The following is a 27,610-nucleotide window of genomic DNA, read 5'->3' on the forward strand; positions in this document are numbered from 1 at the left end:
TTAGATCCTCTGTAAGAATCATTTTCAAAGGTGTTCAAACTTTCTACTGCCTGTACTTTGATGTCACAGGAGATGGATGGCGTCTCAGCTTAGACATATAGCAGACTTTGCAAACGGAGTACCTCTTTAACATTGTACATCAATAATTCCTTGTGCAGATGTTGACATGTCTTGTAGACTTCAGTGCCAAGTCCTTGAAGAGACCGTACCTAGAGCCCTAAGCCAAGCATTGAAGAATTATTTTCCATTTTGTCTAATTTGCTAAATATTTTTTGGCATGTCAAGTCAGTTCATTGCATAACTGTACATGTTCACACAGCTGAAAACTTTTCAAAGTTGGCTTGTGAATATGAAGGAGTGCTGTTTCTTTACTTTGCTGGATAAGTTACAAGCATTTTGCAGAGGAGCTGTCCAAGTGCTGAAAAGAAGATCCTGTACTGTTCAGCACAAACAGCATAGATAGATATTCTTTGGCTACATCCAAAAAGACTAGTAAAATCCAAACATGCTGTGAATCGTAATTCTACTACACCTTGCTTTATTAAATCTTAATCTGCAGACATCTAACTACACATTTAATGTCATACTTTTATACATGCATATTCTATAATTTCTTCTTTTATTTATTTGATCCTTTTCATTATTATTCTCTTTTTTCCCCTTTGTCTGGACCCTTTGTCAAGGGTTAGACCCTTTGTCAAGTATTTATTGCTGCCTGTATCAGTGCTGGGCATATTCACTAAGTGGGGAGAAATCTAAAAAACCAAAGTTACCACCATTGCAAATACGTCAGTGGGGACACCTGTTCTTTTAGAACCTCTGGTGTTTACTTTGTTCTCATGTTCTATTGCATCTAACAGACAGAAAGTCACTGAAATCACTTTGATGGCTTTTGCAGGAAAATTTAAGATTTCGGAAGTGGTGAAATTTTCCGAAAGCGGAAAATCTCAATTAAGCAAAGTTTGTTTAGATTTTTTTTTCTATTATATAGAATAGTAAAGAATTAGATCATTTTACTTAGTGCACTTTGTAGTTGTGTGGGGTTTGTTTTTGTTGTTTTTTTGTGTTTGACCCTTATTTGTGTAGTTATGCTACTTTTTTATTAAACTTACGGTGTATACTCGAGTATAAGCCGACCCGAATATAAACCGAGGCACCTAATTTTACCACAAAAAAATGGGAAAACATATTGACTCGGGTATAAGCCTAGGGTGGGAAATGCAGCAGCTACTGGGTAAACAATGCCCATCTGCAGCCTCACTGTGCCCATTTGCACTCAAATTGTGCCCAGTTACAGTCTCACTATTCCCAGTTGCAGTCTCTCTGTTCCCAGTTGCAGTCTCATTGTTCCCAGTTGCTGTCTCTCACTGCTCCCAGTTGCAGTATCTCACTGTGCCCATATTCAGTCTCTCACTGTGCCCATATGCAGTCTCACTGTGCCCACATATGCAGTCTCTCACTGTGCCCATATGCAGTCTCTCACTGTGCCCATATGCAGTCTCTCACTGTGCCCACATATGCAGTCTCTCAATGTGCCCACATATGCAGTCTCTCACTGTGCCCACATGTGCAGTCTCTCACAGTCAGCAGTAAAACAGTGTGTCTGCCGCTGTGTAATACATATGCAGCCGTACCTTTCATTAGTAAAACAGCGTGTGTCTGCCGATGTATAATCCAGTCTGTTCGGCTGTCCATTGTAAGAAAGCCCCACCTCCTCCTCCTCGTCTGTCCATAATAGAGGAACACTGGTACGATGCTGGGAAACTGTATCAGTGTTCTGCCTATCACAGAAAAGGAGGAGGCGGGGCTGTCATACAATGGACGGCCAAACAGACTGGATTATACAGCGGCAGACACACGCTGTTTTACTAATGAAAAGATATGGCTGCATATGGATTACACAGCGGGAGACACATGTTGTTTTACTGCTGACTCGAGTATAGGCCGAGGGGGTAGTTTTTCAGTCTAAAAAATGGGCTGAAAAACTTGGCTTATACTCAAGTATATACAGTACTTTTTATGCTGTTTTTCTTTTCCTTCTGTGAAAAAAATCTTAAAATAATGCGACTAGTGAAAGGTTGTTTTTATGGTACAAGAAGAGGTCCATGGTAGGAAAAAATAGTTTCCGTAACCCTCAAGAGTCATTAGAAGCCAATTTCTCCCTTACAACCACTAACCACTTCTTCTTTGGCAAAACAAATTAAAAATCTACAGATTTTCACTGAAGGGCAATTCATTTTTCTTATCCCTATATTCCAGAAAGTGGTGATGAAGGTATTTGCCATGAACATATGTGTTGAGATCTTTTTTGACAGACAAAGTAGCACATGCTTGCAGCAAAGTCCCCAATTTCCCCATGCAGTACACCTTGTTAATACGACATAGAGAAGTCTGTATGATGAGGAATAGAGACCAGGTCAATATTGACCCATATTCCAGCCTATGACTGGGCAGTGAAAGGAGGAGCAGCATGCTTCTTTCTCTCAAACTCCAGCCATGTTGTACACAGACTGCAAGAGGCTGATACCAAGTCAAATCCAGGTATTCAGTTTACTAATACTAAAAAAAAATGAGTTAAATGATCAATTAGTGATTACAATCCTTCATTCTTTTGGGTCTTTTATATCTGCCTGGAATTCAATTTTAACGAAATGTTTGCAGCGCTGCTATTATCTCTTTCCTGTCTTTTTGTGCTAATACCCAGCATCCAGTCTGCTTCTCCCCACTGCTGCTCCACATTGCCTGTCTGTTTTAAAGCCATCATGAATACAATGTTCTTTTTTTTTTTTTTGGGGAGGGAGAAGGGGGATGCAGAGATTTGCCAGAGCACATGCTCTGAGCACAATAAACCATGTGCAGTCTGCGCAGCAAAGAAATCTGCCTCCTAGTAATTAAAAGTGTCTAAGCGATCAGAAAACAACAGATCTCCGTGTTCTCTGGCACCTGATAAGGAAGAAGGGCTTCTTGGAGAGGCAGGTAGAATTTTCTTTTATTTCTTTCAATAGTTTTATTGCTTTCATCTTAGCTGATGATCCAGCCAAATGTGTGTGTTAATTAAATGAAGCATAAGAGGAAAACTGATTGGAGGGTCGTGAGTGCCAAAAACATTTTCCTGTCTGGAGAAAGACTTGACAGATCTCAACATTTTCCCGAATAGGCAGTCTGTGTAACTCCTTAGGTGCCATTCAGCTTTACTGATTTAATTTGGAACAGAATATGTTATGTGAAGGAGCTGCTGAGAATATACACAACTGTATAAAATATATATATATATATATATATATATATATATATATATATATATATATATATATATATATATATATATATATATATATATATATATATATATATATATATATATAAATCAGGGCTCAAAATTTCCAGTTTCTGAGCTACTAGCTAGACCTCAAGGGTTACTCGCCACCAGTTGCTCCGCCCAACCCCTACCCTGTCCTACCCTGCCCCTAAACATGCCCTCATATATTATCTCATGAAATTACACTTATGTAGCGCTACCCCCGAAGGAGCCGCTGATTTGTTGTTGGGATCGGCATATTAAGTTACCTTGATGTGGCCCCGGGGTGTAGTTGTAGAAACAGGTAGTGAGCGAAAGTCCAGACAGTGAATAAAGGTTTTTCCAATGCTTTATTTCCTGGCCAACACAGCCAACATCAACATCAAATAGGAAGAAAAGGGTGATGAAGAGAAAGGGAGAACCTTGCAGTATCAGGCCTGGATATGAACCGATCAATCCTGCTCTCAGTAATATCAAATAGTGATTCATCGCCACTCTAGCCAGAGTGGGTGAAGTGCCCCCGGACAGACCCCTCTCACAAGCCTGGCAGCCGAGGTGTCACTTAGGATTCCTGGGAGAAACAGGTCTCTCTCACAGACCTGGCTCTAGGGCCTCTGCCACAGGCCAATTACTTTAAGTGAGCTAGTTGGATGAATGGAGCGAATTCTCCCAGTAGGTTTCAGAATAGGTCACCAGATGACAGCAAAGCGTACCTGTCAGCATTCCGGTCACCAGATCCCCGATTGGTTCGTTCAAGCCCTGTTGGACAACCTGCTTCCGAGTTCTCCTCAAGCCGAACCCCCAATCGAACAGCACCCAGCCTGGGATCCTCTCAATAGAACTGGGGACCCTTTTACCTCCGGATGAGGTTCTGTGTAGCTTGCAATTCTGGCCAGGTAGGCCGCGCCGGCAGGGTCCATGGATGCGCGCACCCTGAAGGTGGATGCCGCACCTGAAACCGGGACCCTGCGAAGATTTTTGAGCACATGACACCTGTCACAGATATACTCTCCCCCAGCATGCCCCGCAAGGGAAAAACTCCTCTGATTGGCTGCTGGGGAAAACTTGCTCTGCCAGAACCCCTCTGGCGTCAACTGCTGGCCAGGGATGGCACCGCACCCCTGGAGTACAGACTGACCCAGTGGACATTCCTGGAATGACAGAAAGTCCCATTTTAGTAAATTGCGAATGGGAGCAAACTAACTCTCCCATTCCCCACTAACTTTAGCGTAATGCCCATACTGAAATTAAGGGGGCGCTACACTTAAATGTTCTATGCAGAATTAAGTTATAAAAATATTAACAACAACTTTATCCATACCCAAATATGCAGCTTGCCCGTGTCCGCCAATGCAGCCCGTGTCCGCCAATGCACCCTGTGTCCGCCAATGCAGCTGTGTCCGCCAGTGCAGCCGTGTCTGCCAGTGCAGCCCGTGTCCGCCAATGCAGCCTATGTCCGCCAATGTGTCCCGGTCCTCAGTGCAGCATATGTCCCCAGTTCAGCCTGTGTCCCCAGTTCAGCCTGTGTCCCCAGTTTCAGCCTGTGTCCCCAGTTTCAGCCTGTGTCCCCAGTTTCAGCCTGTGTCCCCAGTTTCAGCATGTGTCCCCAGTTCAGCCTGTGTCCCCAGTTCAGTCTGTGTCCCCAGTTCAGCCTATGTCCCCAGTTTCAGCCTATGTCCCCAGTTTCAGCCTGTGTCCCCAGGTTCAGCCTGTGCCCCCCCCCCCCAGTTTCAGCCTGTGTTCCAGTGATCGTAGGGGGTGAGAGGGGAGAGCCGCCTGGCTAATTAGAGCGCTGGGGAACATGACAGCTTTCATTACAATTGATGTGTGTTTCCCCGCCGTGCGGCGCCATATACAGCCCCTTCCCCTTGTCCGGGGAACATTGATAGACAGATCACCATCCCAGGATTGGTGATCAAATGCCACCAAAAGAAAGCTCTATTTGTGGGAAAAAGGATGCAAATTTCATTTGGGTACAGCGTCGCACGACCGCGCAATTACCAGTTAAAGCGACGCAGTGCCAAATTTTAAAAAAGTTCTCTGGTCAGAAAGGGGGTAAAATCTTCCGGGGCTAAAGTAGTTAAAGGTCATAGAACAAGGGGTTATTGTCCCTTCTGCATTTGTCCTGTCCACTTGGCATGAAGGAGTGAGCTAGAGGTCCAGGGGTTTAGGAAAGGCAAGATTGAGTCGTTTGCCTGAGAGTGCATCATCCCCCATTGGGAAAGGATAAACTTACTAGGGCCAGATGGCTTGGGAATACACGAAGAATAGTGGCACAGGATGAAAAACGGAGGCAAAGGTGAGCACAGCAGCACCCTCCCTATCACCCAAAATGGAATATTTCTATAAGTGTTTGACCACATACTTGGGACTCTCACCAAATAATAGTTGCTAATAATAATAATAGAGTTGCTGTTACCAAAGTTTTGGAGAAGTTTTTCGCATGTATGCCCCAAATTTTATTCCTTTGATGTTTTTAGCCAAGTTATAATTTAGTAAAGACACTAAAGTAAATGAGATTTGCCCCCAATTTTTGTGCATGAAAGACAGTGGTATGTAAAGTAAGCGTGATTGCTGTATGGCTGCAGGTATGTAGGAAGATGGATCCTGGGGGATGCCAGAGAAGGAACCAATGGAGGCCTATGACCTATTGGGACTTTGAGCAATGTGCCCCGAACAGTACACAACAGCACCCCTATAACAATAATGCTTAAAGTTAAAGGACCACTTAGGGATTAAGATTTTGTAAGAGAACGTGTTGCTTTTTATTATTGCCAATGTCTGACCTGTTGTACTTTTCACAGGATATTGTGGATATTTGTAATCTGTTTCTACAAAAGTTTTGGAAAGTTAAAGCCAAGTAACTTGGCTGACCTTATTATTGTCTCAATAAAGCAAAGTACTGCATTACAGAAAATGAAGAGTAAATTCAGTTAAGAGTGGAGTTGAGTTAACTGTGAAGTGTTTGGTACAAACTTTGTTGGCCACATGACAGGTGGTGGCTGGAGGAACAGAGCCACCCTCCTGGTGGTGAGTATATATGTTACCCTCAGGTAACATGTGTCTGGCTTAACGTGGGCTCCACATCTCCAGATAGACATTGTAAACTCTAAATTGAACCACAAATAAGACACAGTGGGGGGGATTTACTGTTGCACCCAGAATCTGGTGCAGCTGTGCATGGTAGCCAATTAGCTTGTTCAATTAAGCTTTGGCAATAAAACCTGGAAGCTGATTGGTTTCTATGCAGAGCTGCACCAGATTTTGTTATTTTAATGTTACTGGGTTTAGTAACACTTTAAAGTATGCTCGACTAATTTGTGTCTTATTAAGAAATAGTACTCAGCCAATAACTGGGCAATCTCATGATAACAGTTAGTTCAGGATAGAAGTGGTGATGGGTCAGTGATGGTGGGTCAGTCTGTGATGGTAGTCTGGTAGGTTCCTATAGTGTACCAGTTGTGCTGCCTGGGTAGCAAGGTCCATAAAGACATGAATGAGCGAGTTGTGAAGAAACTTGACTGGCCTGCACAGAGTCCCGACTTCAACCCAAAATAACACCGTTTGGATGAATTAGAGTGGAGACTGAGAACCAGGCCTTCTCATCCACATCAGTGCCTAAGTGTGTCTATGGGAATGTTCGACCATTCTTCCAGAAGCACATTTGTGAGGTCAGGCACTGATGTGGATGAGAAGGCCTGGTTGCAGTCTCTGCTCTAATTCAACCCAAAGGTGTTTTATCGGGTTGAGGTCAGTCAAGTTCCTTCACCCAAAACTCACTCATCCATGTCTTTATGGACCTTGTTTTGTGCACTGGTGCGCAGTCATGTTGGAACATCCCCAAACTGTTCCCACAAAGTTGGGAGTGTGAAATTGTCCATAATGTCTTGGTATGTTGACACCTTAAGAGTTCCCTTTACTGGAACTAAGGGACTAAGCCCAACCCCTGAAAAACAACCCCACACCATAATCCCCACTGCACCAAATGATTTGGAGGGGTTTCCTAATACTTTTGGTTATATAGTATGTATAGTGTATAGAGTCCTGACCTCAACCTGATAGAACAACTTTGGGATGAATTAGAGCAGAGACTGTGAGTCAGGCCTTCTTGTCCAGAATCAGTGTCTGACCTCACTAATGCCCTTCTGGAAGAATAGTCAAACATTCCCATAGACACACTCCTAAACCTTGTGAACAGCCTTCCCAGAAGAGTTGAAGCTGTTATAGCTGCAAAGGGTGGGCCAACTCAACATTGAACCCTACAGACTAATCCCCCCATACACACGATCAGAAATTCCAACAGCAAAATTCTGCTGTGAGCTTTTAAACGCAAATTTGTGTGTATGCTCCATCAGTCTTTTGCTGTCGGAATTTCCGGCAACAAAAGATTGAGAGCTGGTTCTCAAATTTTCAGACAGAAAAATCTGATCGTCTCTAGCAATTCCGACGCGCAAAATTTCCGATGCATGTTCGGAAACAATTTGAAGCGTGCTCGGAAGCACTGAACTTAATTTTCTCGGCTCGTCGTAGTTTTGTATGTCACTGTGTTCTTGATGGACGAAAGTTCAGAGAACTTTTGTGTGACCGTGTGTATGCAAGCCAAGCTTAAGTGGAATTCCGTCGGAAAAACCATCCAAGGTTTTTCCGAATGAAAATCTGAACGTGCGTATGCGGCATTAGACTGGGATGCCATTAAAGTTCATGTGCGTGTAAAGGCAAGTGTCCCAATACTTTTGGCAATATAGTGTAGATCTATACTACTTAGACGAAAAAAAGTACAAAAAAAACAAAAAACAAAAAAAAAAAAAAATACAAAACATGTTAAAAAAAATGGGAAGACTCGATGGACTATTTAGTCTTTTTTCTGCCGACACTTTTTTATGTTTCTATGTTAAATTCATGACGTGAAAGAGGCTGCAAAAGGTGCATAGGATGAAATATATAACATATCAGAGAGAGGAGTGAAGAACTTTAGAAAAAAGACAGAGCTGGTATCACAAAGCATTCAGTGCTGGATGAAAAAGGCAGCATACTTCCAAAGCATTTCCAGAGCATTTGGTCATAGTCTGGTGTCAGAGGGAGGTTATTGTTAGAACGATAAAGCATCACATATGGACACTTTCCACTTTCTGTTCCTACAGCCCTATGATGGGAACACAGACGGCATTACACTCTGTATTCTTTGTTCATAGTGCTGCAATGACGTTTGTCAAATTGTATCTAAAGCCAAAACTTTTTTAAGTGAACTGAATGATTTACCGGTAGTTTGCTGCAGCACTGTGTGCTATAAGTACTTATACACAGGGGGCATGCTTCTAAACACATCTGTATGATAGCTAATGTGCCCATGCCAATTCTCGCATTTACATCTGTATTGTAGAGTGGTGTTCAGGGGTGTAAAAAACAATGACCCAAACTTGTGTTTGGAGATGATTTTTGTATGTGTTTTTTTGACTATATGTTATGCCGCATACACACGGTCGGAATTTCCGATATAAAAAGTCAGATGGAATTTTTTCATTGGGTATTCCAACGGGGTGTATGCCCCATCGGACTTTTTCCGTTGGAAATTCTGATGGTGTGTATGCAACACAGCTTGAGCGGAATTCCATCGAAAAAACCTGTTGGAGTTTATTCCCGAGGAAAAAACGGTTGTGTGTATGCGGCATAAGTGTTTGTGCTAATACTTACATGCATATAATGTAGAGCATTAATGCACTCAGTTAGAGCTGCCTGCCTCCAAGAAATAAAAGACGCTAAGAGCTAAAGCCACCTGACATCATTTGTTGCTAGAAGGCAGGCTGTACTATTGGCCGCGACCACTACCAACGTGTGGCAGTTATCAAATATTCACACAACAAACGCACCATTCTCATGAAGTGCCTGTTAGGCCGGGTACTCACGACCAAACATGTATGGTGAAAGCGGTCCGTCGGACCGTTTTCACCATACATGTCTGCCAGAGGGCTTCTGTACGATGGTTGTACACACCATCGTACAGAAGTCCGCGCGTAAACAATACGCGGGGCGTGTCCGCGGTGTCGCCGCGTCGATGACGCGGTGTCGCCGCGACAATGACGTGGCGACGTGGGCGGCCCGCCTTTAAAATGCTTCCACGCATGCGTCGAAGTCATTCGACGCATGCGAGGGACGGCGGGCGCCTGGACATGTACGGTAGGTCTGTACTGACGACCGTACATGTCCGAGCGGGCAGAATTCCAGCGGACTGTTTTAAAACAAGTCCAGGAATATTTGTCTGCTGGGAAAAGGCCCGGCGGGCAAATGTTTGCTGGAATTCGGCCCGCTCGCGCCCACACACGACCAAACATGTCTGCTGAAACTGGCCTGCGGACCAGTTTCAGCAGACATGTTTGGTCGTGAGTATGGGGCCTCAGAATTGCTCTGTGGCTGTATTTTCCGCTCGTTTTCTTCTGGGGGTTTCCACCTCAGCCCCAGTTGAGACCACCTACACCGAACCACCATCAAACCCTACTTTTGGAGCTGATTCCAACTCATGGACTGCTTTTAAGTAGTCAATAATGTGCCCCTTTCCTTCTTCATTAGGGTAGAGTGCATAGTCAGTTATTAAACTCATCATTTATTTCATTACCTTGTAGTTCAACCCATGCATCCAACTCCCAGTGTTGCCAACCTACCAGATTGAAATTTACTGGCACGACACCCGAAATTTACTGGCGCAGCCAAGTTTTTACTGGCATTTCACAAAAGTTACTAAATTACATTTTTAGGTGCAAATTTTAGTATTTAGGCTACAAACAAATACGCTAGGCAAATAGCAATGTGATTTAAGGTAGATATTAAGGTAAAAAAACATATGTTTGTTATTTTCGATATAATAAGGGCAAATTGTTTAGTCACATCACCCCCTGCCTTCATCCCCCTCTGCCACCTACACCCCCTGCCTTTACCCCCCTCTGCGGTGCCACAATCTCCCCTGCCTCCAATCTCCCCCATGCCCCCTGCCTCCAATCACCCCCTTCCTCCATCGTCCCCTGCCTCCATCCCCCTCTGTAGTGCCACCATCCATCCCCCTCTGCCTCCAATCTCCCCCTGCCTCCAATCTCCCCCTGCCTCCAATCACCCCCTGCCTTCATCCCCCTCTGCAGTGCCACCAACAACCCCTGTCTCCATCCCCACCCTCTGCGATATCACCATCCCCCTCTGCGGTGCCACCAATCACCCCCTGCCACTAACGCCCCCTGTCTTCATTAACCCCCTGCCTCCATCGTCCCCTGCTTTCATCCCTCTCTGCGGTGCCACCAACAACCCCTGTCTCCACCCCCCACCCTCTTCGGTGCCACCATCCCCCTTTGCTGTGCCTCCAATCTCCCTCTGCCTCCAATCACCCTCTGCCTCCAATCTCCCTCTGCCTCCAATCACCCTCTGCCTTCAATCACCCCCTGTCTCCAATCTCCATGCGCAGAACCAATCTCGGCTATTTTTACTGGCACATTTCAGCAACCACGGACATTTACGAACGGGGGAAAAAAGTGCCAGTTTCTACGAACTGTCTGTAAAAATACGTACGGTTGGCAACACTGCCAACTCCTGATGATTGGCTTAAGGCCATGAAACGCGTTGAGTGTTCATACAGGGATGCCAAGCTAAGCTTGTTCCAATAACCATAACTAAACCATCATGTTCATTGTCCTGTATCTATTATGTGAAACATTTGTTCATTATTTGCATATACTTGACTCTTTTTAAAACTTTCATTGTTTGTAATAAATCATGTCTAGTAATCAATTATTTATTATTAAATGTATTATTATATCATTTATGTTGAATGATATTTTATGATTATATTTTGTATATCATAAATGTTTCATTTTATTGTCTAATCATGTTTGCCTGAATTACTACCATGAACTACCCTTAGGGGATTGGTGATACCCAATTTATTCATATTCTATTTACATATTATTATATACATCTACATGCCTCATGTAAAGTCCCAATCCTATCCCCCAATTTGTTCATATATAACATGTATATAGTGTGTAATCAGCAGGCCCTGATGTGTACACGTTGGCTCTGAATGATCGAGTCATTTTGTCATTTCGAGTCATTCTGCGCACATGCACACAATGACCAGCCTTCAGTCACTCATAAATTCAAGAATTAGCCGAAAGGCGGTTATTCTGTGCATGCACAGTGGCCAGTGACTGACTCGTTCATTCAAAACCTGTAAACATTATGGAGAAAGACATGGCCATTCAAATTATACATAGGCAACAACGGCTCCTTCCACTGGCCATCAGAGTGGAACGCAACACCCAACCATGTATACAAGGAGCACTAGCCCTGCCCACATCATTGCTAGGCTGAAGGTAGCGCAAGTCAACTATCATCCTTCATTGATGGGATGCAAGTAGTTAAGCTGCCTAATGTCCTAGCAACCAGTAGTGCACATGTGCACTCTATGCTTGTACGAATGTAAAGTTACAAAAAAGTTTACATGTGTGACGGATCTCGGATACCCCTGCTGGACACCTCCGCCAGACCTGTGTCACCTGTCCTCCAAACGCACCCGCAGCCTGCAGACTCGCCATAACCAGCCCTTAACCCCTCAATCACGAGACAAGTCACACAGGTGTTGAGGGTTAAACATGCAGAGCATAAACCCTTTATCAAGTACCAATCATACACTTTTAAACACAGTTAGGTACACTCCCCTTAGCCTTGTCATAGAGGGGGTAGGGGACAAGGAAGAAACAATGGAAACTCAACACTTGTATATTCAAACAACTACAGTTGAAACACACCAGGGCTCAAGTCCTGCGGGAACGCATGGGAACGGAGTTCCTGCACTTTTTTCACAGCAGGAACTCAGTTCCCTTTGCAGGACTAGAGCAGCCGAGCCGCCCGAGCCAATCCTTCACTAAGCGGCGATGCCCAGCTCGAGTCACTGTCAGGGACAGGCGAACCTTAGTAATCCTTTATGTTACTGGCCGCTTCCTGTATATGGATTCATCAGGGAGTGTATTCCGTCACTTCCTCGATGCCGCAATGTCTCCTGGGAGCTTTTGTCATTGTTCCCAGGAGACATTGCGGACGTCTGCCGCGAGTTATCGCGGGATTTAGAAAGAACTTGCGGTTTAGTAATTATGCATATGAGCGTATCATTTTTTATTTTTTTTTGGTGGGGGAGTGGATCTTGGGTGGGAGTTCCCACACTTTTTTCCCCAGGACTTGACCCCTGAAACACACCAAGGGATTATGATAAGCAGGCAGCCCCTCCTTACACATTCCCTGCTGGGAGATGTCTCCAGACCTTTGTCTACGTGCCATGACCCAACACAAATAAACACAGCAACGGGGGGGGGGGGGGGGAAGGAATGTAGCATTACATTATCTCAATGCCATTTTTTCCCCAAGTCTCTCAGTCTCTTCTGGGCCAAACTCTGCCCCTCCAAAACACACCGTGACAGTGGGTTCTGTCACAACATGCATATAGCATATGGAAACCATTTTGGGCTGCATCTTGCTTCCAGCTTTAGACGCCACACTGACACTCTAGTTTGAGTGTTTTTTTAATTTGTTTTTTATTTATTTTTATTCAGAAGGTAAAATCACACTAGTGTATTAGTTTTAAGCTTGTTTTCTTATGTTTATCCTTGTGTTGGGAGTTGTGCTTGAAAAGCCACCAGATCAAAGAAGACACCTCCAGGATCATTTCCCATTGGGAGAGTTTTTTCCTCTGCAGCTAAGAGCTTCTGACCTCTTGGTATATCAAACGCCATACATCCAGTTTGTTTATTTTACTACCTATAGAGTTGGTCTTTCTCCTCCAGTTGATCTAGCGCAACAGATTATGAGCAAGAAATTTTGCAAGTGCTATAGCTAGTTCTTTATGTGTTACTGTAATTATTGGAACTGTACAATGTTTGTTTGTGTTGCTGGCAGTGTCATTATCCCCGGGAGTAGTGCATAAACTTGTGGATTGTGGTACTGTGTATTACAAACATAGTTACATAGTTACATAGTAGGTGAGGTTGAAAAAAGACACAATTTCCATCAAGTCCAACCTATGTGTGTGATTATATGTCAGTATTACATTGTATATCCCTGGATGTTGCGGTCGTTCAGGTGCTTATCTAATAGTTTCTTGTAACCATCAATGCCCCCTGTTGAGACCGCCGCCTGTGGAAGGGAATTCCACATCCTTACCGCTCTCACAGTAAAGAACCCTTTACGTAGTTTAAGGTTAAACCTCCTTTCTTCTATTTTTAATAAGTGGCCATGTATTTTGTTAAACTCCCTTCCACAGAAAAGTTGTATCCCTATTGTGGGGTCAGCAGTATGGTATTTGTAAATTGAAATCATATCCCCTCTCAAGCGTCTCTTCTCCAGAGAAAATAAGTTCAGTGCTTGCAACCTTTCTTCATAACTAACATCCTCCAGACCCTTTATTAGCTTTGCTTCCCTTCTTTGTACTCTCTCCATTTCCAGTACATCTTTCCTGAGGACTGGTGCCCACAACTGGACAGCATACTCCAGGTGTGACCGGTCCGGACCAGAGTCTTGTAGAGCGGAAGAATTATCATTTTATCTCTGTAGTAAATCCTCTTTTTAATGCATGCCAATATTCTGTTTACTTTGTTAGCAGCAGCTTGGCATTGCATGCCATTACTTAGCCTCTCATCTACTAGGGCCCCCAAACCTTGACCTTTAAAACAATGGGGTAGATTCAGCAAGCAATTACGCCTGCGTATCCATAGATACGCAGCGTAATTGCTAAGTAGCGCCAGCGTATCTACTTTCTGTATTCAGAAAGCTTGATACGCCGACTGTACCCTAAGATACCACTGGCATAAGGCTCTTATGCCGTCGTATGTTAGGGTGCATTCTGACGCTGGCCGCTAGGTGGCGCACCCGTAGTTGTCAGCGTAGAGTATGCAAATCGCATACTAACGCCGATTCACAAACGTACGCACGGCCGGCGCTCGTTTTTTACGTTGTTTGCGTACGTCGTTTTCGCCGTAAGGCTGCTCCTGCTATTAGGAGGCGCAGCCAATGGTAAGTATAGACGTCGTTCCCGCGTTGCGATTTTCAAAATTTGCGTCGTTTGCGTAACTCGTTCGTGAATGGCGCTGGACGCCATTTACGTTCACGTCGAAGCCAATGACGTCCTTGCGACGTCATTTACCGCAATGCACGTTGGGAAATTTTCCCTGATGGAGCATGCGCAGTACGTTCGGCGCGGGAACGCGCCTAATTTAAATGATCCACGCCCCCTACGGGATCATTTAAATTTACGCGCGCTTACGCCGGCCCCTTTTACGAAACGCCGCCGCAAATTACGGAGCAAATGCTTTGTGAATGAAGCGTAGCTCCAGTAATTTACGGAGGCGTAGCGTAAAAACGGTACGCTGCGCCGCCGTATCAGTGCGCGCCCCTAGCTGAATCTACCCCAATGTTTTACCTTTTTTTATCTTTAATTCTCAGTGCAGCTCATCTCTTGATGCCTTTTCTCAGCCATTTCCTGTCTACACTCCAGAGATGGCAGTTTTCTTGATGTAGCATGTTATCACCCTTGAAGGAAATGCCTGACCTGGCCTTTATAGCTGGATTGCTAAGTTTTAATTTCCAAAACCTACAGATTTAAAAACATTAAAAAAAAAATTAACGTAACCAAGCTTTTATGAGATTTTAATGATTGGATTTTTCCATATCCTTCAAACTGCCCCAAACTGAGCACACAGGACCGAGGGAAAGGAAAGGACAGTTTCATGCTACCTTTTGCTTAACAATTTTGGCAAGAGCACTTGGCAAACCTCTCAAAAGGCGCATCTTTGAAATGACATGAAGTTCTAGAATGTACCTTTACTGCAGACCTCAAATAAATTCCTCACAATCCCTCCTCAAATATCATTTTGTAGAGATGATAATACTTCTCATTTTGTAAAAATTCCAGCCGAATGCAGAGACAGTTATGAGATATGAGCTTTGGCCGGTGGACCGGACTGCTTCTAGGATCTCAAAATCCCTACTAATTAAATTGGGTCTGAGACAGTCTCTTGTGTAATATGGAACGTGAAAAAAAGGGAAGCTGACAGGGGAGCCGGGGAAAGGAAGCGCCTGGAGCTCAGATCAAATCCTAACAGCTCAAGAGTTGATAGCGACTTGATGGTGAGCTGACCTCTGGCTCATCAACCAGACATTTGCTGTCATTTCCTACCACAATAAATAAATGGCCTGATTACAGAAGAAATATGATTATTGTTTGATTTGTGGCGTCAGGATCATCTGAAAATTGTCTCTGTGTTTCTTGGTGCTTTTATTGTTAGCTTGGCAATCTCCATAAAGCAGAACTCTGGGCAAGTATATAAAAACACCCATATTCAGATGATGTATTCTAAAAAGCATTAAAGTAGATCCAAATCCAATAGCTAAAATCTCATGTGTAGAAGCGTTGCCATTGTCATGTTATTTCAGAAGTTTGTTTCAATATTTTTATAGTGATATTAAACCTAATTTTTTTTCTTCTGTATCTGATGTTGAAGATAGGACTTATGTAGTCGTCAGCATCTTCTGCATTTTATTTACTTAAATTTCTCGTTTTCTCACTTCTCATTGTAAGGGTGTCTCCTTGGCTCGCAGAGCCATATGAACCCCCGCTGGTGCCACTCATTTATATTTGCTCCTGTGGCTACTGGCTAATGTCAATGTGCTGCCTGCTCCAAGAAGCACAGGCAGCTTGAGTAATAGGTACACTCACCACCAGGGGCGGACTGACCATTCGGGCACTCGGGCACTGCCCAGGGCCCCATGCCACTAGGGGCCCATCAGGGTTGCCAGCCTCAGTAAAACCAGGGACAGTATGTAAACATCTGTGTGTTTTTAAAAATCCCAAGATTATAGCTGCCCTGCCTCTCCAGTACCTTTTCAGTGTGCGTGTGTATTTTGTGTATGTGTATACTGTGTGTGTATATTGTGTGTCTGTGTGTATACTGTGTGTGTGTATGTTGTGTGTCTGTGTATGTGTGTATACTGTGTATGTATATACTGTGTGTGTGTATGTTGTGTGTCTGTGTGTATACTGTATATGTATACTTTATGTGTGTGTGTGTGTATGTATACTGTATTAGGTAGATTCAGAGAGAGTTAGGCCGGCGTATCAGTAGATACGCCGACCTAACTCAGAATCTGCCCCGACCTATGTTTAAGTGTATTCTCAAACAGAGATACGCTTAAACATATCTAAGATACGACGGCTTGCGCCGTCCTATCTTAGGTTGCAATATTGAGGCTGGCCGCTAGGTGGCGCTTCCATTGCGGTCGGCGTAGAATATGCAAAACAGTAGATACGCTGATTAACGAACGTACGCCCGGTCGCCGCAGTACATTTACACCGTTTATGTAAGAGATAGAGTTAGAGCTAGACCCTAGGTGGCCTAGCCAATGTTAAGTATGGCCGTTGTTCCCACGTCGAAATTCGAAATGTTTACGTCGTTTGCGTAAGTCGTCCGTGAATAGGGATTTACATCGTTTACGTCCACGTCGAAATCAATAGGCCCGTGCGGCGTACTTAGCCGCAATGCACACTGGGAAATGTAGGCGCCCGGCGCATGTGCAGTTAAAAAAAACGTCGAAAACGTCAGGTCAAGTGGATCGCCGTAACTGCTAATTTGCATACCCAACGCTGGAATACGACGCAAACTCCCCCCAGCGGCGGCCGCGGTACTGCATCCTAAGATCCGACAGTGTAAAACAATTACACCTGTCGGATCTTAGGGCTATCTATGCGTAACTGATTCTATGAATCAGTCGCATAGATACTCTGAGAGATACGACGGATCTCCGTATCTCCGCTGTGAATCTGGCCTCATATTTATAGCAAGAGATATCCACCAGCGTGGCAATGGCAGTCCTCACCTAGGGATGCCCCCTCTAACGCATTTCACCCACTAGGGCTTAGTTATACAGATCTTTACAACTAAGAGGTTGTCAGAGGGACATATCCTCAAAGGGAACATGAACAGCAATAAATATGTAACAGAAGAAATTACATTTTTAAGGGCATTGTAACAGTTTCAAAAACAGTTTGCAGCTGAAGCTGCCCCATCTCCCACCACCAATCACCTGTAGATTAGCCATAGACCACACCAACCATAACATAAACTGGCTATTGTGGTTCAGGAGTTCATTGTGGGCCCAATGTGCATGCCCAGCTTTTTACAGTAGGTACCAATAGAAAAAAAATAAATGTCTCGTAGTCCTGCAGAAGATGGTTTCTCCCTTTGGAAGGGACCAAGAAAAGTAACACAGTACACAGTGTATTGTTTCTTTTCAACATAAGGATATACAAAGGCCCTTTTCATGCTGCATTGTGAGGATTACAGTACATAAAATGTTCATTACCTAGACCAAGCTGCAGACCACCTACTCATTTTTGAATAAAAGCCAATGGATATTTGAACATGAGCATGTTGACAAGTAAGGTCAATTACCTACTCAGCTGAATGACTATGGCATAAAATTGTCTCTGCTAAGGATATTTTTACACTTGAGAAAAAAGGAATGTTGAAAAGGGGTTCTTTCCTCTAATCTGAACGGTTTCCAGACCTAATATGCTTACAGCGAGCGTTCAGCTTAAGGTTAGCCTAGTTCATTGTTTTTTTTTAGTGTGTTTCTAATTTGTACAAAAAGATCCTGTTTTTTATCAACCCACAGCTGGAACCAAATTGCTACCTACAAATTCATTTTTTCCTCTAGCTTGGTATTGGGAAACTGTTTAATTAATATTCGGCATGTTTCTAAGCAACCCAATTTTACTTGCTAGACATGTATTCATCCCTTGTAATGAATAGACACCATAAACAAGTTCTTTATGAAATGCATCAGAAAACATAAGTGCGTTATTCTAGGCAGATTGAAAGAAAGACAGGGAATAAAGGAGATACTACAGACTTTGACAACAGACATTTAGCTGAGATCCATTCAGAAAGCAAGCATTTTTTTAACTTGTTTATTGCAGAAAAATGTTATATTTTAATTGAAATGCGTCAGTCTTTCATGAAAAATAGATGTATTCTTGGTAAATATCTGAAGGCCAAAAATATGCTTTAAAGTGTTACTAAACCCACAGCAGTAAAATCAGTCTTGATATGCAGAAAAACATTCTTGTTATGCTCACTGTGGAACCTAAGGGGTTAATCCTCTGCATTGTGTAAAAAGTGGGGATGCGCTCGTTGTTCCAGTCGAGCGTAAGTTCGACTAGAACATTGGGCGTTCGTCCATTAGCGAATATTATGAGGTGCTTGCGCCAAATTCGAGCGCAGCGGAACACCCCATAATGCACTGCGATATCTCAGTGCATTGATGTCTGATGATTAGCCACGTGACCTGCATGCTTTGGGCAATTACAGCGCGCTCTGCTGCGGGAGCCATCACGTACTCTGTTCTGTACAACACCCTGAGAGATGACAGCGATATATATATTGATAGGAATAATTATCATTCTTCCACCAGCAGTAGTAGACAAGTTAATTTATTTATGCAACACACACAACACAAAACATACAACACAAACTAAGCACAATTTCAGGTAGGACATAAAATACTGTATAGTCATATAAGAGGGGCGTTCAAGTTAACCAGGACTTTTAATTTTACAGGTATAAAATGGGATGCTAGCTTGGCGATACTACATGCACATAAGTGGCAAGTGTGTTCTATTAGTAAATAAGCGATATTGCGCTAAGTGCATATAGAGTAAATTCAATTATGTAAGTTAAAAGGGTGATCCGTGGCTGACAGCAGCTCTCACAACAATGTACACTTCATAACCAAAATTAAAATCAAAAATGTGTAGCGCTGTCAAACCATGACCTTAATGATTAAATGGCAATAAAAATAAAAACATCGAATATAATGCAATAAATATGAAAATGTGAAAAAATTAAAAAGGGAAACATAAAGATTATTATTAATAGTCCAAATGTTCCAATTCCACATCCATAAAGTGAACTCAAGACACCCAGTGCTCCCTACAGGATATACAGGGTAAGTATATCTGCGTACCAGATGTTAAGACCCTCCAGGGTCTATCTGCACATTAGTGAGCTTTCACCCCTCACTATGGGCTCAACCGCATCCACTACCCAGCCTGCTTAATTGGATTCCACAGGTTATCATAAGTTAAGGAAAAACAAAAACGATAAAATTGGGCTTAAAATGGAGACATTCGTTTGTCCAGCACACTCCACGAGAGTTCGGACGTCACTATTGTTCCGTGCATAGCCTGACGTATGTTTTGTCCAATAGGACTTCTTCTGTGGGGCAATAAGTGTGTCCAATTACTAATAGGTGGAATAAATGTCGTGGGCCAGTCCAGAGATTGTTAATCAACATGGCAGACAACAGTGCTAGTGCATGCAAGGAACAGCTTTACTGTAATGATGGTGTTCTTATGGTCATAGTCAGCATTTTTCTTCCTCCAAACACGGCGAGTCATGTTAATGCCAAAGAGCTCAAATTTGGTCTCATCTGACCACATCACTTTCTCCCAATCCTTTTCTGAATCATTTAGATGTTTGTTGGCATGAAGGTACATGTGCCTTGCTGAGTGGACCCGCTGTGTTTGGAGGAAGAAAAATGCTGACTATGACCCTAAGGCCTCGTACACACATCCGAGAATCTCGTCAGGAAAAAAAAACATTGTTTTCCCTGACGAGATTCTTGGCAAGAAACTCTTGCCGCCGGAGTGTACAGACTTTCGTTTCAAAAGAACCTTGGTTCTCTTGAAAGGAAAGAATGCGGTGACGTCATCGCGTACGACAAGCATGCGCTCGTCACAATCAATGCCGTCGCCGCCATCTTTCTTCACCCTACCTATGCCGTGGAAGCTACCGTGCATGCGTTGAAGTAATTTTGAGCATGCGCGGGTTTCAACGGTGACAGGTAAATATACACACTCTCGGGTTTCTCGTCGGGAAACAGGCCGACAAGAATCTCGATGAGAAAAAAGAGAGCAGGTTCTCTTTTTTTCTCGTCGAGATTCTGGCCAGATTTCCAGACGAGAAACCTGAATGGCTCGTACACACGAACGGGAATCTCGGCAAGAAGCAGTTTTCTTGCTGTTTTTTGCCGAGAAACCCAGTCGTGTGTACGAGGCCTTAGAACATCATCCCTACAGTCGAGCACAGAGGTGGAAACATTATGCTTTGGGGCAGTGTCTCTGCTAAAGGTACAGACTGACTTTGCCACATCGAGGGGCCAATGGTTGGGGCCAAGTATTGTATAATCTTGGATGAGAACCTTCTTCCCAGAACACCGAAGATGGGTCTTTTAGCATGACAATGACTCAAAACATACCGCCAAGGCAACAAAATAGTGGCTCAAGAAGAAGCACATTAAGGTCATAGAGTGGCCTAGCCAGTCTCCAGACCTTAATCCTATAGAAATGTATAGAGGGAGCTGAAACTTCGATTTGCCAAGGGACAGTCAAGAAACCTTAAGTATTTAGAGAAGATCTGTAAAAAGAGTGGACCAAAATCCCTCCTGTAATGTGTGCAAACCTGGTCACTAACTACAAGAAACATTTTACCTGTATTTGCCAAAAAAGGTTTCTCCACAAAGTACTAAGTCATGTTTTGCTTGAGAATCTAATACTTATTTTACTTACTGAACTGCAACTCAATTTACAACATTTGTATCATGTGTTTTTTTCTGGATTTTTGGTTGATTTTTAGTCTTTATCATTAAAAATACACCTATGATAAAAATGACAGACCCTTCATTTCTTTGTTAGTGGGCAAACTTACAAAATCTGCATTTATTTTCCCCACTGTATTTCCGTCAGTGATGATCCTGGCTGCGTCATTCCTGTGAACATTCAGCACGTGGATCCTGCATAATTGACGCATAACCTGTCGTGAAATTGCACAAGAGACTAATCTTTCTGTGTAACTGGGTTTCCTAATTCTGTGTGAGAGAGATTTAAAAAAAATGTTTTTGCTAGAACCTTAATTGATGAAAAAACAGGTTGCTTCAGATGATGAGCCTTTGCACGACATGCAGTTTGGTCCAACATCTGCTCCTCCCACAATTCGCACAAGCATTCTTAAAAGAATCTTCCATGTAATATTAAACCTGTTGATTTTTAAGCACTTTTAGCCGCTTATTTTTTCATTTATGGAGTTTACAGCTTCTTTACCATTTGATCCTTCCTATGTTCCTATTTAAGCTGGTGTTATGACCACTGCCCGAGGTTTCATGTTTTGGGATGGCACCTTTGTCTTGCAACATACCATGGAGCCACCCTTTGCATGCAGCGACTAGAGTTGTGCTTTCTACACTGTGTGCTTCAATAGAAACACACAACCCTGTAGCCTAGGATGCAGTCCCCTACTTCTTCCTTCTTATCCTCCTCTATCCCATATCCAAGCTAGCAAACTGACTCAAGACTACACTGTGCACTGTTAACTTGTTCCTGAAAAATAAACAAACACAGAACATACCCCTCGAGGTGAATTTCACATAGGCCCTGTCCACTCCCTCTGTTAATCCAATCTGAGGTTGCCCACTCAGCTTGTCACTCATTAATCATCCAAACAGAAAAAATCTGGGACAGCCTCACTCATATGCTTTTACTAAAGAATATGCACTGTACACATTACAGGGAAAGAAAAACAAGAGATAAGGCATTTTTTGCATAAGCTAGCACTTAATCATAACCTTGCAAGCTTTAACATGAAATGCAATATCTCTTGTCCCCCCCCCCCCGTAATGTGTAAAGCGCATCCTCTTTAATAAAAAAAAGACCATTGGCGGATCCCACACATCCCCAAAAAAAATGGCGTGGAAAGACCCCAAAATCCATACCAGATCCTTATAGTTATTCTTTTTTTTAAAACTTTGGCATGGGGGTTCCCCTAAAAATCCCAGAAGGGCTTGGTATGGATTGGGAGGGAATTACACGCTGTTTTTTTCCCTTAATTTTTCATTGCTGACTTTTTTTTCATTCAGCTGTCAGCAGGGCAACCCCACTGACAGCTGATGACTCATCGGCTGTTAAGGACATGGCGGTTGCCTTCAAAATTGGAACTTCCGCTTATCCCACTCCTCACCCCCTTACATGCCACATTTGGCATGTAATTTTTTTTGGGGGGGGAGTGGGGGCTTTAGGAGGAGTGGGACTTCCTGTCCCACTTCCTCCTTCCGCCGAGAGGCTGGTTAGGCGATTAAGCTTAATCACCTACAGCAGCCCCTCCCTGTAGGCGATCGCCTAGGACACGTCACAGGTCCTAGGCGATCTCCTGTCCAATCAGACGGTGCAGCGCCGCGTCGCGCTGCGCGCAAATGCGCAGTGCCGTTCGTGCATGCGCAGTGGGTGCCCGGCCGTGAAGCCGAAAGCTGTCACGGCCAGGTGCCCACAGTTGAAATGAAGACGCCGGCCGGGGAGGGGGGGAGAGGAGCGGAGCCCCGGCCGGCGCGTCGCTGGAACGCTGGAGCAGGTGAGTGTATGTTTATTAAAAGCCAGCAGCTACACTTTTTGTAGCTGCTGACTTTTAATAAACATAAAAATTGGCTGGAACACCCCTTTAACAACCATGTTGTTTATTGGTTGTCTGTGAATAGAGCCCATTGTCTACTGAGGAATGTTTATTTTATTTTTCTCATTGTGTTAAATTAGATATACGCTGTGGTTTTAATACTACTTTAACTTGAGTACTTGACAACTGACTTATTTTAAATCTTGGTTACTGGTGCAGAAAACAATTTTGAAATACCTTCCAATATCACAAAAGTTCACTGGCCATTTTTATTCAAGCGGGAGCTCCCTTTCAATTGTTGCAATATACTATTTCATCTCTGTTCAAGGAAGTGTTTAAATGTACACACAGACTGAACTCTGATCACCCCCATCAGTCTTTTTTTTTCATCTAATATACACAACTGTCCAATTGTTTGCAACCTTGACTAACCCAAATTAACCTTAAGATAACACAGATCAAACATAGCATCTTATGGTATGGTTCCCATGTGTAATGGAAGTGAATGGAGGATCCTTTTAATGGGTAACTCAGTGTAGGTTGTAGGTTAATAGTGAAATGGACAAATGTAATGGGTTATTTATCAAAATAATTCCGATGGCTGAAAGGGTTATTTTAAAAATGGGCAATTCATTAAACACGGTTACATATTAAATGGGTTGTTCATCTTATTTCTTACAGCAATAAAGAAGTGATAGAGGAGAAATGCTCTTCTCATAGTCATACAAGACAATTCACTGGCTGTCTGCTCTATAAAGTGACTCTAGCACAGACGCTGAGTGTCACTGATGTTATTTCCACCATTTGCTCAATGTCACAGTGCATCCATGTGTTGGATGGATTAGACTTACCCACTGAAACACTAATAGATCAGTATCACATTTGATTTTGATTTTTGTACAACACGGTAAAGATGCCACATTGATGTTAGTGTTGTCTATACAAAGCTAAAACCTGAAAAGAAAGCAAAATAGACATAAATGAAATCCTTTATTTGAGGGTCATAATGTCTGTTGAATTTTTCACAGTAACAAACCAAAAACTGCATTTCCAATTAGAATAGAAACTCAAACTCAAACCATCATTTTTATTATTTTTTTGGAGAAAGGATCTGATCCTCTGATTTTATTTTGGGTTTCAAGAGAATTTACACTCACTTCCTGTTCTGTATGCCGTTTCAAATTGTACAGAAAGTGAAGGAAAGTCATCCTGATGGGAAAACAGACAGCAAAGGGTGGAGGATGGAAGCCTACTCCTATTGTTGGCAATGTGTGTGACTCTGTTAGGGAGATTTCTCTTCACGTTCTGTCTTGTTGACTAGTGTTATAATAAAAGGGGAGTGTAGACATTGATAAAAAGAATACTGGGCCAGATTCAGGTACATTTACGTTGCTCCGCGGCAGCGTAACGTATCTGATTTACGTTACACCGCCGCAAGTTTACAGCGTAAGTGCCTGATTCACAAAGCTCTTACCTGTAAACTGGCGGCGGTGTAACGTAAATCCGCTCGGCGCAAGCCCGCCTAATTCAAATGGGGCGGGCACCATTTAAATTAGGCGCGTTCCAGTGCCGAACGTACTGCGCATGCTCCGTCGGGAAAATTACCCGACGTACATTGCGCTAAATGACGTCGAACGGACGTCATTGGTTTGACGTTAACGTAAAAGGCGTCCAGCGCCATTCACGGACGACTTACGCAAACAACGTGATTTTTTACATTTCGACGCGGGAACGACGGCCATACTTAACATTGCTTAGAACACCTAGGAGGCAGCTCTAACTTTACGACGCGTATCGCTACGGAAACAACATCAATTTAGATCGACGGGCATCGCGGACATTTGTGAATCGCCTTAACTAGTCATTTGCATATTCTACGCCGACCGCAATGGCCTTGACACCTAGCGGCCGGCCTAGAATTGCAGCCTAAGATCCGACGGTGTAAGTCAATTACACCTGTCAGATCTTAGGGCTATCTATGCGTAACTGATTCTATGAATCAGCCGCATAGTTAGGACGGGCGGATCACAGAGATATGACGGCGTATCAGGAGATACGCCGTCGTATCTCTTTTGTGAATATGGCCCATAATTCTTCCAGCTCCCTAATTTTTTAAGCCGATGTTCCACTTTAAGGTACCATTAGATGTAAAAGTAGGTATCAAACAAATGTTAAAATTTCTGTACACATTCAGATTATCTATATGTACTTTAGGCCTCAGTATACACCCCAGCTAACAGCTCCTGATTGGAAGTGTCAGTTAGTTAGGTTAGAGTTTTTAATTCTGCCTTAAGTTGAGTAATTACAGTATGGACTCTGGCCTGAATGGTTTGCTCAGCATACAATTGAGCAGAAATCTTTATAGGGTTGGAATAAGAGTAGGGTCTCTGTTAAGACCGGATGCCTATTGCTACAGCATGCTTTACTTTTAGCAAATACCTCTTGAGGATGCTTTATAAGCATGTGCTCATACATGGAAGCTCAGTAAGAGTCTTTACAGGAGGCTTTTCCCCAACATCAAGGAGCGAGGAACCCCGGAGTTTTGGAGGTGAGTAACTATGTCGTTGCTGAGCATGAAAATCAAAGTGTGGAGCAGAGACATAGTTAATAGCCTAGCCAAAGTCAGGGCAGACAGAAATCTAGTAAAGTCAGGCATGTGGTCAGGTTTTTGAAGCCTATCAAGTCAGAGGAAGGAGTAAACAGAGATATCAAACATAAGAAAATAAAGTCTTGGCAGACTTCCAATAAAAAATAGCCAGGAGACAAACAAGCTAGTAGACAGAACCAAGAATACAGAAACAGGAACTTGGCAATGGCAAGGAACAGTCTGTAGAACACCTCATGTCGCACACTCTAGTGACAGCAATGTGAACGCTACAACAGAAAGCTAGACTGTTCTTTAAATGTCTATTTAAAGTGTCTATTTAAGGGAATATGGATAAATGAGATGAGAAGACAAGCATCTATGCACACCCATGCATGTGCACAGCTCACTTGAACAGATAAATGTGCTCGGTGAGGATACGGGAAAGAAAGTTAAAGTACAGGCAAAACCAGAAAGGGGTGAAGGAGAAGGAGAGGAGAGGTGTACCAAAAATCATACCAGGACCCAGGATGGGCAGAAGAAGTAGCAGCAAAAGCAAGCTGTAAAAAACAAAAAAAAAAAAAAAACACAGCAGGTAATAGAAACCTCAAAAGGAGGATAGAGTGAACAGACCACAATACCAAGCAAGTACTCGAGAGTCAACCATACCACAGATAGGAAAGTAAGATACCCCAGAGAGGCAAACCTATCCAAGACTATAGGAATAGAGAACCTTGTGCCTTATACCCTGCACACAAATCCTTTCCATAATCTAAGCCACATCTTTACAATTGTATCCTTTCTGATTCTGGGGGCCATATCCTCTCTTTTGAATTTACTTTATCAGTAGTTAATCAGTAACATCCCTTGTCTTGGGAGAACATATCTTGTGAATAATCTCCAGTATTCCCCAAAAAATAACAGACAACAATAAATATTCAATATTATTATTTTTACCAATAACTCTCTTTAAGAAATTGAGATTGTACATATGCTTTGTCTAGACTGGAGGGCCACTGTTCAATGATAAGTTACAATGTACCCGAGAGATTTAAGCCTGGTACATGCTGCTAGGTTTTTTTCGTTCAACCCAATGGGCTAAACAGAAAAAAACTGTGAGTTCAGATTGGAGCCGCTGTAACAATCCAATGTTAGTACAGAAATTTCCCCTGCTGTTCTATTGTGTTCAGACAGGGGGGTTGCCCCCCGCCAAAACACACTGGCCAGCCATTGGCTGAGAGCAATAACCGGAAGTCGAATTGACAGACCTTTTTCGTAATTTCCCTTCGACAGAAGCCCTGCGGCCGGTTTCTGTCAGACTGACTGCTGTACACACGGGCCAGATGTCGTACAGTTTCTATTGATGCCGTATGACATTCAGCCCATGGGTATGGGGCTTTAGGCAATGTTGCTCCTAACAAACCTATAGTGCCTCATGGTAGTTATTCCACTGCTTATGCACCAGCCTGCAAGTTGAACTGTACAAGCACATCTGAGTGTTGACTAGTATGTATGGCCAATTTTAGCTGAAACACAACACATTATTCCAGGCACCTGCAGAATATGAGCAAAGTATGTGTATACTATCAGGCAAACATCACACTAACTGAAAAAATGGCCCTGGATATACACTACAGTTTTACTTCACAGCATTGTGATTAGGTTTCTTTAGATTGTTGACCATCACACAGAGGAAGTCCATAAAAGTAACCAATGGCTAGCTAAAGGAATTGCAAGCAACTCCACCTTGAGCAAGAATCTAAGCGTCTAACCTATTTCCATTTCAGAAGAGGAGCCTTTAGTGCAGGAACTGCGTTCCTTGGAAATGTTTTAATGATTTTTATTATGATGTGTGCACAGCAACGCTATGAAAGCCAAAATATGTAATTATGAAACACAGCAGGTTTTCCAGAAAGCCATTAAAGTCTATCAGAGACATTGAAGGGGTGGGGGAGCCAGAACAAGGCCAGAGTTTGACACATTTAGAGATTAGCAGGAAAATATAGAAAAAAATTATAATCTCCATTCTTTCTTTTGTAAAATAGACGGCACACAAAAAAACCATTTAGCTCTGCTCAAAACAATTTATTCTTTATAGCATTGTTTAGCTGGGTTGTTTCCCGAATCAGTTTAGTGCCAACAAATAAGTGGAGATGTGAAGACAAAAACAGGGAAATAAACCAATATAAGCAGGAGCAGAGAGAGAAG

The 27,610-nt window shown here is 43.0% G+C and overlaps 1 protein-coding gene across 3 annotated transcripts in view; it reads left to right on the forward strand.

Moving 5' to 3' along the window:
- Positions 1-27,610, forward strand: part of LRRTM4 (leucine rich repeat transmembrane neuronal 4) — a 977,813-nt gene that overhangs the window by 659,998 nt on the left and 290,205 nt on the right. The window lies entirely within an intron of this gene.

The sequence above is a fragment of the Rana temporaria genome, chromosome 3 (assembly GCF_905171775.1).
Source record: "Rana temporaria chromosome 3, aRanTem1.1, whole genome shotgun sequence".
NCBI classification, from domain to species: domain Eukaryota; kingdom Metazoa; phylum Chordata; class Amphibia; order Anura; family Ranidae; genus Rana; species Rana temporaria.